This window comes from Acanthopagrus latus, chromosome 16 (assembly GCF_904848185.1).
Source record: "Acanthopagrus latus isolate v.2019 chromosome 16, fAcaLat1.1, whole genome shotgun sequence".
NCBI lineage: Eukaryota > Metazoa > Chordata > Actinopteri > Spariformes > Sparidae > Acanthopagrus > Acanthopagrus latus.
Genome location: NC_051054.1, coordinates 1,946,284 through 1,965,606, shown reverse-complemented (window position 1 = coordinate 1,965,606; position 19,323 = coordinate 1,946,284). Strand labels below are relative to the sequence as shown.

The following is a 19,323-nucleotide window of genomic DNA, read 5'->3' as shown; positions in this document are numbered from 1 at the left end:
TGTGTGTGTGTGTGTGTGTGTGTGTGTGTGTGTGTGTGTGTGTGTGTGTGTGTGTGTTAAGCAGTGGGGGTCTGAGCAGCACGGCCGTCTAACCACTTCCCCTCACATCACATCAGCACGCTAAGCTCTTACATAACCAGCACCCCGGGGAGGTGAGCCGCCATGACCCGGACCAGAGGAGGAGAGGAGGAGGAGAGGAGGAGAGGAGGAGAGGAGGAGGAGAGGAGGAGGAGAGAGGAGAGGAGGAGAGAGGAGGAGAGGAGGAGAGGAGGAGAGGAGGAGGAGAGGAGGAGAGGAGGAGAGGAGGAGGAGAGGAGGAGAGGAGGAGAGGAGGAGGAGAGGAGGAGGAGAGGAGGAGAGGAGGAGAGGAGGAGAGAGGAGGAGAGGAGGAGGAGAGGAGGAGAGAGGAGGAGAGGAGGAGAGGAAAAATGGTGCAAGAGAGAGTGATAAGATGGAGTAATAACGAGAATAATAACTGAAGGGTGAGGAAAAATATGGTGAAAGACGGAAGGAGTGAAAGAGGAAAGAAAATGGGAGCGCAAAGGATGAGCGGATGATTGTGTGCAAAAAAAAGATGGAGGGAAAAACTGAAAGACGGAAGGGAAGAAAGAAGATGAAGAATCAGTGATGGAGAGGAAACTGAGAAAGGATGGACGTGGAGGAGAAGAAGAGGAGGAAGATAATCAACAGTGAAGGCGGTGTCGAGAGATGGAGGTGGAGAGGAAGCTGAGGTATCACTCGCCTCCGTCCTGACCTGCACTGACCCCGTCCACAGCAGCCGGCTGGGAGCCGCCGCCACCGCCGCCGCCGCCGCCACCGCCGCCGCCACCGCCGCCGCCGGGGGTTAAACTCTGAACACACACAAATACACACATGAACACACACTTAGACAAGCATGAGGGAGCAGACCTCTGCTGTAGGTCACAACCCAGCCACGGTATCACTGTCAACACTGATCATCAGCTGCAGGAGGAGGAGGAGGAGGAGGAGGAGGAGGAGGAGGACGATACCAGATGAACAGTGAGGGACAGAAGGAGACACATGACGAAAATCAAAAGAAACAAAACTGACAGGAAACAGGAAATAAGAGAGGAGCAGAGACGATGGAGGGATGAGGAGAAGAGAGCAGAAGAAAAGGACGGTGGATCAATCGTGTTGAACCCTGCAGAGCTTCTGCATTTCATGTTTGTGCACAAAACTTTGCACCAATGACCGAGTACGAAACATGTTGATGGTTCTGCTCTTTGAGGGAATGGACAGAACTGTGAGAGACGTTCTGGTTAAAGTTTCTATTTCATGTTGACGACACTGTGCTGATTGTTTTGTTTGGTTTAGGCACAAAAAATACGTTAAAATACCTCTTTCGGTCGCAACAAACGCGTCTGTTAATGTTCTCAAATTAACAATATGCAGTCATCTCACACTTCCAGACTTCAGCTACAGCTTGCCAGATTTCACGCCTGTAAATCCAGCGACACCCCCACCAGCCTCCGCAGACGTCAGGTCGTCCACATGTGAAGTGACATGATGTTACAGAGGGAAAGTCAACGTATCAGTGGTTGGTGGAATATTTAATCTTGGGCAAAGTGACATTACACAACAACACTAACCTGACAAATGTGCCAAACACCAGCTTACAGTCAGTCACATTCTTTTACACGCACTGCCAACATGTTCCAGAAATCTCACTTTCTACAGATTCTGCACAGAGCGACCATCAAAGCCAAAGAGATGTGATGGTTCAGGTTCGGTTCGGTTCAGTTTGGGTAACTGAAGTCAAACTCCGACTTCAGGTCCAACATGGGACACAGAATCTGGTGTCTGATCCACCCCTCACTGTCGGGCGGACCACATCCTGCTTTGGCGCTCGATATTGGCATCGGACGTGAATCATGAGGTGCACAATATGGACTTACTCTCTGTGGATACTGGTCTGTTTATCTGTGTCTTCATAGATTGTTGCCGAGTAAGCAAGTTCAGAAAAAGCCTGGGTTACATCACCGAGGCTGCGTGAGCTTCTGAGTGAGGTAATGGAATGATGGAGAGTGTGTTAGAGCAGAAATACAAACAGCAACAATCAGACGACATGTCGTGAATTATTTCCTCTTCAACCAGCAGCAGGAGTTTGTCAGAATAGTGACGCTGAGAAATGCTTTTTACAAATCCTGCAGCTTCCTCTTTCTACCAGATTATATCAAATTATTTATGTATTCTGTTGAGTTACAAACACAACTTTCTTTGTTGATGTGCGTCTTTTCTTCACATCATGATGTCAGTATTGTGTCACCGTATATATACAGAATCCTGCTGATGAAAAATGTCAGTAAATCGTCTCCGCTCGTTAAAAAGAAGTGAGGTTGACTCCTGGAGCTCGGAGAGGAGTTTCCCTGCTACATCTGTCACGTCTCCTCCTGCAGAGCTGTCAGCAGTGTTGCAGGAGGTGGAGGAGGTGGTGGAGGAGGTGGTGGTAGCCAGGCAGACTTCCAGAATAAACCCAACAGCACAAACCTCTTAATTACTGAATAATTTACAGAGTCTTAAAACATAGAGAGAAGAAGCAGGAGTGTGTTATCAACAGGAGCCGGCGGTAATGAGGCCGGGCAGGAGCGTGAGCAGATGGGAGGATTCTCGCATGATAAGCGTGTGTGATGCAAACTCACTAATGACTTACTGTAAAGACAGTGTGACGTGTGCCTCAGCCAGTGTGTGTGTGTGTGTGTGTGTGTGTGTGTGTGTGTGTGTGTGTGTGTGTGTGTGTGTGTGTGTGTGTGTGTGTGTGTGTTCACCACTTATCCAGTCATGTGTGACAGCTGAAGAACATAAGTAAGAAAACCCCTCAAATGAATTTTGCACAGTGAGCCGATGCTGCGACTTCAGTGTTACACAAACACACACACACACACACACACACACACACACACACACACACACACACTCACACACACACATACAGACACACACACACAGATTATGACAGCCTCTGGGCACAGACATGTTAAGACCTCCATCCCCCCTAAATAGGAGCGACACCCAAATCGTTTTGTGTCTGTTCATGTTCGTTTTGCATCTTTTTATTTTAGGTCTTTATTGTTTTAAATTCTTGTTACATTTCTCTTTTTTTGTTTCACGTCTTCTTTGTGCACTTTTGTTGTGATTTTGCATCTGTTTGTGGTTGTTTTTTCGCCCTCTGCAGCTGTTTTCTGTCTCTTTTTTGTCGTTTTGTTGTTCATTTGCGTCTCTGTGTCGTAGGTATCACTCACTTTGTCTTTTTGCATTTCTTTATTGTTGTTTTGTGCCCATTTCTCCATATTTTACATGTTTGTGGCTGTTTTTTTAATCTCGTTATAGTTATTTTGCATCTCTGTGGTTGTTTTGTGTCTCTTAATAATCATTTTGCATGTGTTTGTAGTTGTTTTGTGTCTCTTTGTAGTTGTCTGTGTTTCTACAGTCGTTCCATCTCTATTTGAAGATGTTTTTCCTGTTTTGTTCTTTGTTTTGTGTCCTTTTGAAGTTCTTTTTTGTCTCTTTGTTGTTCTGTTGCGTCTCATTGTGGTTGTTTTGTGTCTCTTTGCAGTCGTGTTTTACGTCTTTGTCATCATTTCATTTCTGTCTTTTGTGGTCGTTTATTGTCCATCTTCTTGCAATTATATGTGGTTGTTTTGTGTTTCTTTGTGCTTCTTTTAGCTCTCTTCACACACACACAGACACACACACGCACACACACACACACACACACACACACACACACACACACACACACACACAGTCTTTCCTCCATCTGCCCAATGAGAATTGGTGTGTGTTTGATTTTATTCTTTGTGAATGACACATCTGCACAACAAAGATAGAGAAAACAAGATGAAACAAAAAACACTGACTCTTAAGAGAGTCACACAAACACACACGCACACACACACACACACACCCACGCACACACACACACACGCACACTCGTTTATCCCTCCACAATCCGGCCAAACACGGCACAGAGTGGCACTTGGAGCTAAGTGGTAATTAGCTGAGAGAAGCCCTGACCCGGACCCACAGCCCAGACTCTGTTTTAAGTGTAATTCAAAGACGATGTGCAGCTAATTAAGGAGCCAGCGAGGAGAAACCTGAGGCAAAAAAGAGAAGAGTGGAAGGAAAAGGAGGAGAAAGAGGATGAGCGATAATTTCCCTGCTGCCACATCCAGCTGTCTGCGCGTCAGGAAGAGGAGTTTTTAATGTGTTAATGTTGTTTGTATGGAGCAGAATTTGTGAAATGTCACCAGTGACACCGTGATTAGACAACAAGCACGTCATTTCACGTCACTTCTTTAATAAATTGTGACATATTTGTGTAAATAAATGTTATTTTTGTGTCGGCCTGTCGATGAAACGTGGCAGTGGCGTCTTCAAACTGTGAAACAAGTAGAAATTAAACTGTCCTGAAGTGTCAGTCAGCCGGCGGCAGACACACAGATGAGTGTGTGTCGGACATGAGAAGCCTCGCTGCTAATGAAGGAGTTTAATAACCACTTCACGATCAATCAAGTTAAGATTGGAGGAACAAACATAAATTCTCTCCTTCACAAATAAAAAGCCAACTGATGAGATCAGTTACAACATGTGACTGTCAGTGTACGGCAGCAGTGAAGGGACATTTTGACATGTTTTATTTAAAAGCAACAACAAACAACATTAATACTTCAATTTGTTTTAGACTCTTTAGAACCCAAATGTCTCAACAACACTGTGAAATACTCAGTTAAACTGATGTTGAACCCACTGTAACGACTAAAGCTCAGTTCAGACTAAACGGGTCGTTTTAGGGGAAAGTTTAGGGAACAAATTCACATTTACACGTCTCGTACAAACTATATAGTTATTTCTACAATTCTTGTCATATCACAGGTGCGTTATGTGCATATACGCTGACCTCTGATCAGCAGGTGGAGTTGGTAGTTGTGGAGTTACAGGTGAGAAAACTGCAAAGCCAGCGACCGAAATTCAAGATTGTGCTTCAACATCTGTAAGCGTGTAGCCACTGGATATGTTCCTGTGTTTTTATAGTCAGGACATCGAGCTTAAACCAGAACATGATGTTATTTCTAAACCTAACCAAGTGATATTTGTAACTAAAGGTTAGGAAAACATCATGGTTTGGCTTAAAATGTCGCCACAATACAGCTTCTTTACAAAACACCCAGTTTCATGCTACACAACACAGACAGAATCTCCTCCAGGCGTCCTTCAGTATATCCAGCAGTGTGACTCCAACTCGTTCAGCCATTTGGCAGCTGTGTTGGCTTTTAATAACACCATCGCCTGATGGGAAAGTTGGTTCATAAGAATATCATATAAACATGATATGACACGTTTGGTACAAATGTCATCCATCTGTAGTTCCTCAGAAAAAAGAACAAAAAGTAAATAGCCGTTAAAAGAACAGTCTGGGCAAAACAAAGACAGAAACACATTAAAAGACAAAAAACTGGCAGGTTTTTTAAGAGGAGCTTGTTTGTTAAATTACAGTCATTTGTATCTTTTTACAATTTGAAAGACTTTCCGACCTGGAGAGGCTTCACATCTGGGTTCAACTGGTTTAAAGCAATTGGCTCCTTTTTAAAATTCTTGTTATTTTCTCTGCAAGTCTGTAAAGACTGAAACTCGCCCTTGCGTGAAGACAATGAACCCTCATTTTGTAAACCCACCGCAGCCTGTGCTTTATCCCCGAATCCCCCCGTGAATCTCAAATTTGGAATAATGAGGTTTTCACCTTACGACAGGGATGAGAGACGGCAGGGCGGCGAGAAAAATGGGGGTGAAAGGCAGGTATGTCCTCCAGACTGATTCAGAGTAACCTGCTGTGAGAGTCAGCGGCTGTGTAGATAAGAGAAAATGATGATCATTACAGGAGGAGGGAGACAGGAAGGCCGCGGTGTCACACACATTTCCTCTGTCAGCGATCAGCTCATTAATCTCACGGTGACCTTCAGAGGAGGAGGAGGAGGAGGAGGAGGAGGAGGAGAGCAGGGAGAGGGAGGCTCAGTTTAACTTGGTGGTGCTCAGGTGCGTAACATGATAACACGGGTTCGAATCCTGCCGGCGACCTTTTCCTAAATGTCATCGTCCAACTTCCTTCACCCGACACGTCTCCGTCATCAGAGTGAAGAAGAATGTCGCACTGAAAATCTGATTATCGCTGGTTTCAAAGTTTCAAGCGGCTGAAGATGCCTGAAAGAAAGAGAGAAAACATTTGTGCTCTTTGGAAACAAAGGTTGAATTTTCAGCAGCAAATAAGAAAGAAATACGATGTACAGGATAAAATTAACAAGAGGAAGAAACCCACTAACATTATGTGACAGGAGCAGGAAGTAGTGGCAGTTATCCATCAGTGTTTCATTTATTTATGGTTATTATTCACTTTATCTGACAATAATGACTTCAGTACAAATTATTCCTTCAGGAAATGGAAAGGAAAGAATGGAAATACAATGGAAAGAAAGGTAAAGATGAAAGGAAACAAAGCAAAAAGAAAGGAAAAGCAGATGATGAGAGATGAGATATAAGGTAAGGAAATATTAAAGGGAAAGGAAAGGAAAGGAAAGGAAAGGAAACACCAAGAAACAAAACAAAATGGAGAGAAAAAATAAAATGATCAAATGGAGGGAACTGAGAGATAGAAAAGGAACGGAAAGGAAAGGAAAGATAAAAGCAAAAGAAAAACAAAACAGGAGAAGCAAAGGGAAGGAGACACAGGAGAGGAACTGAAACAGAAGCAAACATAAATGATAGGAAAGGAAAAAGGAAAGGAGACGTAAAGAGGAGGGGAGGACTGGAGAAGGACAGAGCGGTGAAGTGTGCGACGCCGATGTGCTGATGAGCGTTTCTGCCGACAGGTATGAAGGATGGATCTTTCTTACGGAGATGAAATTTCTCTGGCCGTCACTGCTGACAGGAGACAGATGAGTCACAACAACCGTCTGCAGAGAAAACAGCCGGCGGAGCGAATCTCAACAACAACGCCGACACAAAACCACAAGGTTACCGGCTGCGTGCTGGAAGAACCCCAAACAAATGATGTTAAAATATTAACAGTTCCACAGAATAAAAATAGTCTGTTACAAGAAAAAGTACGAAAGCACAGAGCTGCAACTTTTAATTAATCGACGAGTTGACTGAACGAAAATAACTCGGTGAGTATTCTGATGATCGATGAAACATTCGAGGAATTTTTCAAGCAAAAAATGATTTCATCCTGTTTATATGCAGCGGACCCTGCCACCTTTCTATCTTTTCTGTTCCATCACCTTATTTTCCTCCAAGGAACAGCTCGTTTATTCACTCATGGAAAAACGGAGTTTGGATTTCTATGTAACAACCCTTTAATTAACAGCACCGACAGTTTCGGAGCTGTTTTAGTGAATAGAAGCAGAACTGAGTTTCTTCTTTCCTGCCTCAAATGTTGAGTGAGAAGCGACACAATGGAAAAAAGAGAAGGAACTGTTCTCGTGTGTCTGTGTGAATGGAGTGGGATCACTTCAGCAAGTTAACACTCACAATGCCAAAACTCTAAAGCTCCTAAAAACCTCTCTGGCCTCCACATGCACTCTCTGAGTGGTTTGGTCGCAGGATTAGATGTACAATATCTGAACCACTCCTGCACCGCTCTGTCTTCTGCCTTTCAACGAGCTTCCTATTCAACTGGTTTAATCCAGGCGTCACCAGGGGACATGTAAAGTGCTCGTGCATTGTTAGTCATGTTGCGTAGGTAGCTGAGTGTTGCTGCGTGTCTTTGTGTGCGTGTACATTGTCTCCCTACAGTAAGCATGTGTTGTGGACGCGGCCTCTCGCAGCACATGAGTCTGTATTTTTAGATGAAGCTCAGCCGGCGTGCAGCGGCACGTTGAGCTCGGTCATCGCGGCTCTCTTCTCTCCACACCCTCCCTGCCCCTTCCTGAATTATTCATCCGTTTGGGTGAAGTAACACACATCTATTATTCATTCTGCCTCCCTGGTGTCAAGCTACCCGCGCTGCGAACAGCGCTGTGAAACCTGAAGGGAGCACTGCTTTGGGCTCGAGCAATGCCGCTTTAGCTGGCTTACAGTATGCAACACTTCGCAACAGTAGCCATTGTGGGGGGATTTGCATAAATTGAATAGGAATTTAGCAAGTCAACGCTCCTCCAAAAAAAAATGAGTGGCGTTGAGAGAGAAAATGAGTTTAAATCCAAACTGAGATTTTCACCCGTTTTCAAATTATTTTATGATGCTCGTTGTGCTTCCTGGCACTGGAGCGAAGCCGCTCTCTGCTGAGCAGTTGTGTTCTGGAGGAGGCAGCAGCTTCACTCCTCACTGACGCCTACACTCGGAAATGTTTGCTGGCGTGGAAGCTAAACTTATGCTCAATAAAACTGGATTCCTGGTTACGCTTAAAACACTTCACTGCAATTAGTGAATATTCAGCTTCACCTTTGTGCAAATACATGAGGAGCGAAGCTGCTGTCAGACGCTGAGGTGAGGGTGATTAATATGTAAATAAACTCTGCATTAACATTATTCCAGTGCGAACACAGAAGTCTGGTCAGGAGCCCTGTTGGCTTCAAAGCTGGATGCTGCTGGTACCTCAGTAGTGTCAGGGTTGGATTATTTATGAGACTTTCCCTCCAGAGACCAAAGTTTGCATCCTGTTTGTGAGTCGAGTGAATGTATGTAATGTTGTCGCGAATGTAACATGGTGTGAGTTACATCACTTACATCATTTGCATTACTTATTTTAACTCTAAGAATGATCTTTTCCTAAACGAGTACTTTATTTGCCAAATCCCAACTTATTTTCTGTGTAAATGTAACCAAACTGCGACCTTGATAACGTTTGAAGCATTCGGCTCGCTTCATTTGGAACTGTAACTGAACTATGCATGCTCCTGACCATGGAGCCTTTATTTTGAAAGCCTAACTGCATCATTTGTGTATAAGGTATCACTGCTAACTTGAGCCAAAGCTGATGCTGAAGGCCTCTGACCTCTGGTTTCTCTGTAGCAGGAGTTAGAAAGATCTGACTTGAACCAAAAACACAATATATTTTTTTGAGTGACCTTACTTGCCTTGACAGACTGCAGATGAACAGAAGACAAATCAGCGCCACAACACCATCTGAGCTGTGGATCTATTTCTTGCCTCTGTCTGACGGACAAGCGGGATGTTGAGAGCTGAGAGGAGATGAGTTATGGCTCCCTTCGTCTCCTCGCTCAGTGATGTACCGCTCTGACCCCGTTCAAAGCTGTGGAGGATACAGTTGTTCCATCAAAGGTTCATGTGGGACCTGCAGAACAAGACGTAAGCTGACAAAACACACGGAGGAAAAAAAAGTAGAAAATGTCACGCTGATGACACCAGTTCAGACTGAAGTCGTGTCCACACGATGTGAGAAGCAGAGGTATTATTAGCACAACATGCAGTCAAAGATAAAGACAAGAGAGCATAAATAAAGGAGCTGCACAGACAGGAAGTGGCGTCTTTTTCTAATAAGCTGTCCAAGGCTGCTCGTACTGGTGAGACGGATTCAGACTCACGTTTCTGTCCAGCAACGATGTCAACAATCCGATGAGGCTGAGCTCAGGTCAGTCATTACTGCTGTGTGCTATACAGAGAAATGCCAATAAGAACATTATGTCTTATGTCTCCACTGAGCATCTCGTTTTCAAACTTGTTGGCGAGACTGAATGTGTCCGTTTGACTTTCCACAACTTCATTTTCATCAGCTTCTGTTCACACGGTTGAGATTTGACTTTGAATCTTAATTAGCAGAGATATTTTAAGTCTTTTGGGTAAGGTTTTCTTTTCAAATCGATGTTTTTTTGCAAAGCAGTGGCCTTAAAATGAAATACTGAATGTCTGTGGCTATAATAGGCCAACATCTTACTGTGTTTATTTGCACATTTTGTCACCATCTGTCTCATGCACATGTAAATCCAACACAATCACCAGAATAAATGTTGACAGACTACCTTCTACTACGTTCTGCTTTGCCTGTTGTAACCTTCAGAATGCGCAGCATCGTCCTTGTAAAAGTGCATTTTTCAGAAAGTAAAAAAAAACAACAACTTTTCCCCTCACAACAGCGTATATATTTAAAATTAAACAGCAGGGTTTTAATCAGGTTATAAGCACCCGGGAGCCGTGAAAAAACACTCTGCATAAAACCGGCTGTGTAAACTTTCAGTGCAGGTAAGGAAAAAAAAAAAAAAAAGACGACAGTTGTTGCTTGTTTGCCAGCAGGGAGATGTTACTGTGCAGCTTCAATAAAATCCCCCACTGCTCGTACACACACACACACACACACACACACACACACACACACACACACACACACACACACACACACACTCATCCCCTGGGGGAGTTCCAGCGGGTTCAGTGCACATTTCCATGATAGGAGTTGAAATGACAGCCGTGGGGACGTAAACGGCTTCTGTTTGCAGCGAAGCATCAATCTTGCACAATAGCCGCCTCCTAGGTGGCAATGACCTCCGGTGACCCCACCACACTTCCTCCTGGATACTTCCTGTGTGTGTCTTTGTGTGTGGTGTTTACACTATCACATGCACAGGCTCTGGTCCAGTGTGTCGTCTTCTCTCTTTTTATCTGCGTGCCCAGATTTACTCCTGGCGTTAGCGTTTACCGACACTGAGAAAGATGCGTCTAGCTTTAACCTCGATAGACATCCAAGAGCAGAAAATTACTTCCAGCCACGAGCAGAATGACGGTAAATTCTCCCAGTGCCTGTGGCAGGTAATCAACCACACTCTGTTTTTTACTGCTGAAGCTTTTATTGTGGAATTTTGCTTGTTGATGGGCCCAAAATGCAGAAGGAGCTCCGCCAAAATAAAAGTTTCTCTCAGTGAAGTTACTCAGAGGCCCAATAAAGAAGGTAATTAGAACTAAGATAGAGGAATAAAAACCTTAAATCACAGTGAACCTTCTGTCTTCTTATAACTCTTCTCTGTACATCAGGAACATTTCTCAGTCTTCACTCGCTCATCACTAAAGTTAAATATGAGTCTGCAAAGTAACTGAACCAGCAAATTCAGGGGTAAAAAGTTCTGTCGTCATATTTTGTAGTGGACTAAAAGTATAAAGTACCAAAAAACAAACTGTATTTGAGCTTTTATTTTGAAAGTGCCTTATGATCAGTGCTCTACACGTCACCTCTGACCCGCCACCTGCCTGAGGTATCGATCAGGAAGGGGGCGTGGCTTCCAGGGCGGGACGTGTGTTCGGCTGGTTGCTGCAGGAAGTCGAGCTGAAGGATTTAATCGTCAAAATTCAGATTTAAAAGACTCCAACAGGTGAGAAGCGAAATTTATATTAACTTTAATGTCGCAGTGACGTATGAAGGTGACGTCAGCCAGTGTTACCTGACGTCTGCAGGTCAGGTGTTTGTGCTGGTTCTGTCTGACGCACCTGATGATGATGATGATGATGATGATGATGATGATGATGAAGAGCACTTTGTTTGAAAAGTTTTCCATCTCTGCTGTGTGTGTAGTTACTGACGCAGGTGTGTGTGTGTGTGTGTGTGTGTGTGTGTGTGTGTGTGTGTGTGTGTGTGTGGTCCAGGAGTGTGTGTCCTTTTTAATATGAGTGTGTTAAAGCTGCAGGAAGCTGCTCAGACATGTCCAGTTTCATAAATTTACTCGCTGTGGTGATTGATACTAATCGATCGATATGATTTATCAGGTCCGATACTGATTATTAGAAATCATGGAGACTGTACATGATATGACATTATGTACAGTTCTGAGGTCATTTCCTTGAGCGTTTCTATTTTCTGCTTCTGTATATCTGCAGATTGATTCAGTGTTTCCAGGCTTTTAATTGTGACGTGTTGCAGTCCGATGTCTCGTAGCTTCAGAGCCAGTAAAGTATTTTTAAATGAGTTTGTTCTGACTGAAAGATCTCAGATAACACTGACTGGAAAATGATCATTCTTAGCCCTGATAATCAGTGTGTCCCTGACTCAGATGATGCAGATGTGAGTGCAGTCGCAGACTTCTGTTGTCTGTCAGCTTCATTTGGTGGAGATCGTCGTCAGTTCGATAAAATGTCGAAAATGACGACGTCGAATGTCTTGTTTTACCCCACAGATGTTCAGTTTACTATCACTAATAAAAAACCAGAAAGGTTTAACTACGAGAAAGTGGGAACGGGAACATGTCAGGAAGTAAAACTAGATGACTTAGACTCAGAACAGTGACTAATGTCAGAATCACAAAAGGTCAAATCATCATTAATCTGCAACCCAGAGCTGCAGTCAGACAGTTCAGACTGTTTTTTCTTAAAGAAAATATTCACTTATTGGCGAAGGACCTTTGTTAGCAGTTCATACCTCCTCTCACTCTCTGTATTTGATGTAAATCTCGACACAGAATACAGAATAATCATCCATAGTTCGGTCATGACGTTCCCTCCCTGTCCTGCTCAGGTGTAGATCTGTTCATCGCTCCGTCATCTCGCTTCTCTCTGAGCTCGTCGAGTTGTCAGCGGCTGCAACACGATTTATTCTGCGTCACAGTCGGTCTGAACGCTCAGCAAGGTTTTCCCCGTCAGCTCTGTGAATGTGTGATGTTGACTCGTCCCACCTGCTGCGTCGTAGTGAAGAAAAAGTCAATGAGAAGGAGAAACAGACTGTCACCTGCAATCAGGAGCAAATCTGCAGCAGCTAAGAAAGAATCCCGTGCTGCTGATAAAAGAGCAGTATGAGCGAGTCGATATGGATTTCGGTTTCTCTCTGTTGGGAAAGCATTGAAGTGAGATTAGTTTTGCTTCATGTGGGACAGTAAATCCATCGTCACAGGGATCTTATCTCGCTGTTATTGTCCAAACGCTGAAAGGAAAAAAACCTGCAGGAATCTGATGTTTCCCATCATGTCGTCACCGGTGAGAATAACAGCTCTGTTGACGCGCCGCGGCAGGAGAGGAGGATGAGGACGTCAGGCGAGGGAAGGTGTTGAAACATCCAGAGATTAGACGAGGCTGCGGGTCCTAATCCTCGTCCTCCCCCCTCGTGGAGCTGCACGAGACAGTGACGGGGGTTCAGAAGTAGCTTTACCTGATGTGGTGTGCAGAGGAACCTGACAGGGAGCAGATAATCATCACTTCCCCTCCTGACAGGAAGTCGTGCTGTCCTCAGGAAGTTCCCGGATCAGACTCGGTCAGCGCGGCTGCTGATGCTCGCAGGAATCGTGACATCCTCAGGAAGTCTTGAGAAGCGCTCGCTCCGTCGGCTTCCTGTCAGAGGAGAGAGGGGAACAATGAAGGAGAGGAAGAAACGTTTGAGGAGAGGGGATGTGAACGTTTCACCTCTTAACTGTTCGCGGGTTCCGTGCGTGAACTTCACGGGTCGTTCAGGCAGAAACAGAGGAATCATCACAACACAACACAACACAACTGCACAACGTGACACCGTGCAGCTGCAGATCGTTTCACAGATCAGATCTCTGAGAAACGTCTCCTGAAAAGAATGAGAGAAAGAAGAAGATGCCACTTCATTGATCGGTTTAGGAAGCAGAGCAGCTCGTCCAATAATTGGAGGGTTGGTGGTTCGATCCCCGGCTCAGACTGCTGCTCAAAGTGTCCTTGGGCGAGATAGTGAACCCTTAAATTACCAGCGGTTGCACTTTTGTTCGTGTTTGTGTGAATGAATCAGTAGAGAAACATTGTGAGAACAGTTTTTATCTAACAGGAAGGTAAATAAAATAAACTCCATTTCCCAAATTGATTGGAAACATAATCCAACTGTTTTTTTTTATATAAAGCTGAGATGCAGGTAAAAAAAAGAAAGTGTTGTTCCACCTGTAATGGAAAAGCCAGAGAGTGGAGTTAATGGAGACGACACACCTGCTTGTGAGTCAGTAACATCTTGTTTGGTGTGAAATCAGCAGGAGACAAACGCTGAATAAAGTCTGGGTTTTATCTGCGACCGGAGGGGGTCGGATGAGCTTTGTTTTGCAGCTGTAATGAAGGAAGATCTACAACAGAGCCTTTTTAGAGCCTCCGCGCCAAATATGCATGAGATGAATATTTCATGTTGCACCGGGAGGTCGGGCAGGGAGGCAGGGGGCTTTATGAAGCTGCAAACGGCTAAATGAGCTTTTTCCTCTTCTTCTTCTTCCTCCTGTGTGAGCGTCTTTGATAAGTCCACACCTCCACACTCCTGCAGCCGTCACGTCACCCACACCTCCTCGTCCTGCTCTACTTAGCGTCACCGCCAGCTAGAAAGAGTCGGGCGAGGTCAGAGGTCATCACCGCTGGAGGACGTTGCAGTTTAGCGTTGCTGTTTTTAAACTCCGGGCTGCTGTGTTACATCGACAGGAGAGGTGAAACAGGAGGGAGAGTAAATGTCGCCGTTAGCTGAAACGCTGAGGCTAAAGGTCAAAGATCATCAGGTCGATTCAGTCCGAGACGAGTTGTCAGCCTTTTTGTGCAGATACGAGGGTGAGATGGAGAGCCGGCTTGTTTCAGTGACACCGTCGTTAACATCATGTGAAGCTGCACGATGAGGTCTGAGGTCAGTGAGTGTGTGAAGCTGCAGCGAGGACGGAGCGAGCTGCGAAGGCTCAGGGTGTTCGACGAGGCGTCTCACTGGATGAAGTCAGAGGTCGTTTTGTGCAAAGTAACAAAAGGTGTTCATTTGTGGGAAAGTTGTTTTATTTTAGATAAAACATATTAAAGACTGACGGAGAGAGAAAACATAGCAGCAGAGTCAGAGTCCAGCTCGCTGCTGCAGTCGTGTCCACCGCAGCAGAGCTGAATACAAAACATGCTGAGAGGAAGAAGGAGGCGACGCTCCGAGAATCAGAAACACCACCAACATGTGTCCTGAGCGACTGAGAACAGAGAGAAAGGTGCATTACATCAGCTGCAGAGCGTCTGAGGTGTGTGGGAGCTGACCGGTGTTGGACTTTGAAGATGTTGCCTCGAGTCTGAATGCAGCCTCAGCTCAGGGTCCAATTACGAGCTCATCGTCAGATTCAGTTTAGTCGTTCACCAAGAAAGTGTTAAAAACTTTATTCTGAAGGACACAGAGGAATCCTCCCGTCAGCATGCAAATTTAAATATGTCACCAAACAAAATTGGGTGTGAATGACCTGTAGCTAAGAACTGAGTTGTTTATTGAGCAGAAATATGTGGTATACAGGTGATCTCATGTAATTTGGTCTCAAAATAACTCTGATTTTGAGTTTAAAGCACAACATAGTTGTCAGATGCCGAGAGGAGATCCTGTAATTTGACCTGTTAGCAGAATGTTTCTGTTATTTGTTAAAAATGAGGTTTGGAGCTGAGTGACTCCTGAAGCTGAATATATTTTCCCGGTCGTTTACTAAAAAAAGATTTAAATGCATCCTGGATATGAGACGTGTGACTCGCAAACACACGAACTAGAGTACCCATAATTCCACAGTGCCAGACGGGTGGCTGTGTGCAGAGGAGGCGGGCTCGACCCAGATGTCACTCGCCAGGCGACGGCGCCGACAGACAGCCCACATGCTCCGGCTGATTCTCAGCCATTAGTCTCCCACACGTCGACGCCGGCCGACGGGCTCGTTTGACACCGATGCTGCTTTTATTTACGGAGCAGCGCGGCCAGCAATTTGGACGCTTCATCGTCTGCGCCGCCATCTGGACGATCATCTTTTACTACGAATAATAAACACCTCAGCAGTCGCTCGGTCTCTCTCTGCACGCAGCCTTCTGATTTAAATTCTCCCAGAATCACAGTTTGTTAAGCTGTCCACATAGTTTTGGCCACATGGTGTGTTGAGGTTGAACTCTGATCATCTGATCTTTATTTCAGACTCACATGTTTACTTCTTCGCTCCACTTTCAGGATTTCTGTGTCTCGTCTATTTTCAACTGGAGCAACATGACTCTGAATATTCTCCGCTCGCTGACTGAAGTCTTGATCCATGATTCAAACCTCTCCAACTAGAGGAGGTATGTTTGGGGGGGAGTCTCTGTAAAGCAGGTCTCCTGGCTCGTCTCTCACCCAGGAGGTTATCACAGTCAACCGGCTTAAAATAGAGCAAAGTCAAACTTGGCACCGTGACGCTTCAGGGAAACCAGGCGCTGTTTGAAAAAAAAAAAAAAAAACGCTGAATTTACACTGCCGGCTCAAATCTGCCTTTTCTGCGTCTGTGACACAGTTCAGATGTTTGAAATGTTTCGTCCCAACAAACGGAAACGTCTGACTCCGTGTGGGTTTCCACATTTAGACGGCAGCGTTCTGGGACGGGGGGCTAAAGTTAGACTTTAATGGCTGCTGCCTGCGAAAAGTTACTCCGACTTTATCAGGTTGTTGGAGCAACACAATTAATCTTTCACCGCAGAAAACTTGTCTGTGGGTATTTCTGGTTTTGGCACTCGTGTTGTAGTTGATAGTGACAGCAGAGAGGATCTATTTTACCCTAAACTGGAGCTGGAACATCATTAAATTAAAGCACAGACGTCAACACCTGTCACATCGTCAGATTTAACATTTATTGCGGCATAAATGAAAATCAGACAAATCAACAAATCATGAATCATAATCATGTGATATGATATTTTATTTTTACCCCATCGTGCAGCAACTGCAAAGAAGTAATAATAATAAAGTTAACATAATATACAGATGTGCATTTTTACAGAAACTGCAGGTTTTTCTATGCAAACACCAACTGTGTCTGCAGAAACATGAACCCGGAGGACAAACTCAGTGGATCTGCTTCATTAGCCGTTCAAGCTTCTTGCGTGAGCCTGCAGCATGAGAACAATTCAAGACAATATATTCCATTCAATCATGTTCCAGTCACAGTTATGTTTGCTCACACAGGTGGAAGAACGAGTGAGACTCTGAACACGGACAAATCCTCGAGTCTGAAAGTGGTGACAACTCAAAATCCTCCAAAATAAAAAAAATAAAAAAAAACATCACAATGATGTGAAACAGACAAAAATCCACCTGGTGATGAAACTGGAAGCAGAAACTGATTTTATTCATTACTTTAGCTTGAAAAATGGCCGTAGTATCAGGGGGATTGTGGTTTATACTTACTGTTTCTTGGATTAAAAAATAATGTTTAGTAATGTTTTGAGTCGTCATTTGGTGTCTGTAATGACGCAGCTTGTGTTAAAATATTTCAGTTTACAGTCTCATGTAAGAACAGATTGACATGACAGGATTTTGTTTGCGTCTCTCTGGAATCTGAAACTCAAGCGATGTCCAACATTTTGACCCCCGTGGCTCACAAAACACACACAAAGTGAGATTGTTGGATTTGATCGTTGGGTGTAAATCCGTCTGCAGGGGCTCTCAGCCTGCACTGTCAGAAATCACCCTTAATTACCGGCGAGGTAAATCCCCCCGTAGAAACAGCTTAAATCAATTAGCCCACACTGCGGACGGCTGGGCTCAATCCTCGCTGCCTTTCTCACGATCCTGCACGACTGTGGGAAGCCGGCCTGATCGCCCCCTGAGGCTCCGTCTCCTCCTCCTCCTCCTCCTCCTCCTCCTCCTCCTCCTCCTGTTTCTCATCCCTCCGTCCTCGCCGGCTCAGGTCGACGTCCACCTTCAGTCCAAATCCTGACCAAACAGTCCGGCCAAATTATAAAGTGATCATCTCACTGGTCACACTCATCATCTGGTGATACGTCTCTTCATACAAAGCGAGCACTTCACTTCAACGCTGCCAACTTGGCAACTTCTCCCTCAGGATTTAGTGACTTTTCACACTCGAGCAACTTAATTTCTGCAGAGTGAACGAAGACAAATCGGGGCAGAGCGTGATGTTGGTTTGCTGATATATCAGGCAGATATTAGCCGGATGGAAAAACACTGGACTCCAGCCAGATCGCTGGCTGACTGCTGATAGTGATGGACTATCTGCCCGACAACAGCCACATTAAGAGCAGTTAGTAAAACGTGTAATGAGAATTTATCCTCTGTGTGCATTCATCTCTTTTAATTGTCTCATGCGGAGCCGTTATGAAGTTACGAGTCAGCTAAAGTCACTTTGACTGGAGTGTGAGCTGCTGTGGACGCCTGTTTTATTTGTTCTTGACTTCAAATCTGAGAATAAAGTGATTAAATACATCTTGTCTGATATGAAACATAACAGTGGCTCAGAATTCGTCAGTTTTATTAGTTTATAAGTGAGTTTGTGTGGATTATCTGTCAGTAGCATTCGATAGCAGCGCTGCATCATCTCTTCCAACAATATTCTGTGGTGCACCTGAGGACACGAAGCGTTTTGACCTTCAGGGGAAAAACACGAGACGCTCGGTGGTCTGGATAGCTTAGCGCCTCGGCTAATGTTGTGATATCGATTGCAGCCGCAGCTTCTTATCTGAGATGCTCCAGTTACGGCGCAGACACACTGGATCCTTTGTGAAATCTGTGGACAGTAGATCTGACTGCGTGGCACGTGATGGATCCAGCTGATGAACCAGTTGCTGCATCTGATTTTTCCCAATGACGACTCGGCCTCCTGCTCTTATGAGGTGTTGTCCTGCGGTTTGTTGAAGACGTGGGTGCAGGTATTTGTCAGGAGAATCAGAGAGTTTTCAGAAACACAATTCATCGTACTGCAGCCTGATCTGAGACCAGTCCAAGCACCACCAGAACCAGATGTTCTGTATCTAACGTAGACCGTCTTATCACAGTTTAACATGTAGCGAGTCAAGAATGGTTGTAAGAGAGTAATTACAGCGCCGTCTGTAAGCGCTTTATTTGGTCGTGTATTGTGTCGGCTCTCTGCTCTGCTCAGTGGATCTGAGATGAAACAATGGCTGCGAGGTTAAAACGTCGACTTCCAGCGTTAATTTGAGGGTGTTTGCTTCGACACTCGGTGCGCAGCGTAGGAGTCCTCTCCAGTTTTATCCTCCTACACTGTTTACTCAATATGTGCGGAGACGTCTTCAGATTTAAAGCTCAGAGTCGACACTTAAACCTCCGTCACTCTGTCCTCGATGTGCTCGAGCAAAAGTAAAAAGCACAAAGCAACAGATAAAATGTTTTAAATGAATAATTCTCCTCTCCGGACCTTCAGCCTCTCCTCGGGGTCCTGAACCCTCCTCCAGAGATTTTAGCAGCAGTTAGCCTCCACTCAGCAGCTGAAGCTCTTAAGGTGGCGGGGATTTAACCGGCAACTCTTCTCTGCTAAAATTAGAGATTAAACTGTGCTGATCCTGTGTGTTGCAGCAGCAGAAAAACAGGATTCAGCAGGGAGAAGAAAAACGAGAATAGCAGCGCACAAACAGAATGTACGATAAGCAGGAAAACAGATTTGGGGCGATCGG

At 44.8% G+C, this 19,323-nt stretch overlaps 3 long non-coding RNA genes across 4 annotated transcripts in view; 1 reads left to right on the top strand and 2 right to left on the bottom strand.

Annotated features, from left to right (window-relative positions):
- Positions 1-4,785: 4,785 nt before the first annotated feature.
- LOC119004734 lies at positions 4,786-7,032 on the bottom strand. Its single transcript, XR_005070288.1, has 3 exons — positions 6,906-7,032; positions 5,759-6,216; positions 4,786-5,379 (listed from the first exon to the last, which is right to left on the bottom strand). It is a non-coding gene; the product is annotated as an uncharacterized LOC119004734 (long non-coding RNA).
- A 2,058-nt stretch (positions 7,033-9,090) lies between these two features.
- Positions 9,091-10,030, bottom strand: LOC119004735. 2 transcript variants are annotated; one of them, XR_005070290.1, is made up of 3 exons: positions 9,993-10,030; positions 9,558-9,625; positions 9,091-9,326 (listed from the first exon to the last, which is right to left on the bottom strand). It is a non-coding gene; the product is annotated as an uncharacterized LOC119004735 (long non-coding RNA). The 2 variants fall into 2 exon arrangements; XR_005070289.1 differs by lacking the exon at positions 9,993-10,030 and adding an exon at positions 9,908-9,966.
- An 884-nt stretch (positions 10,031-10,914) lies between these two features.
- Positions 10,915-19,323, top strand: part of LOC119034413 — a 37,880-nt gene continuing 29,471 nt past the window's right edge. Inside the window, exons 1-2 of the long non-coding RNA XR_005079560.1 lie at positions 10,915-11,333; positions 15,875-15,981. This is a non-coding gene — a long non-coding RNA (uncharacterized LOC119034413). The remainder of the gene's footprint in view (positions 11,334-15,874; positions 15,982-19,323) is intronic.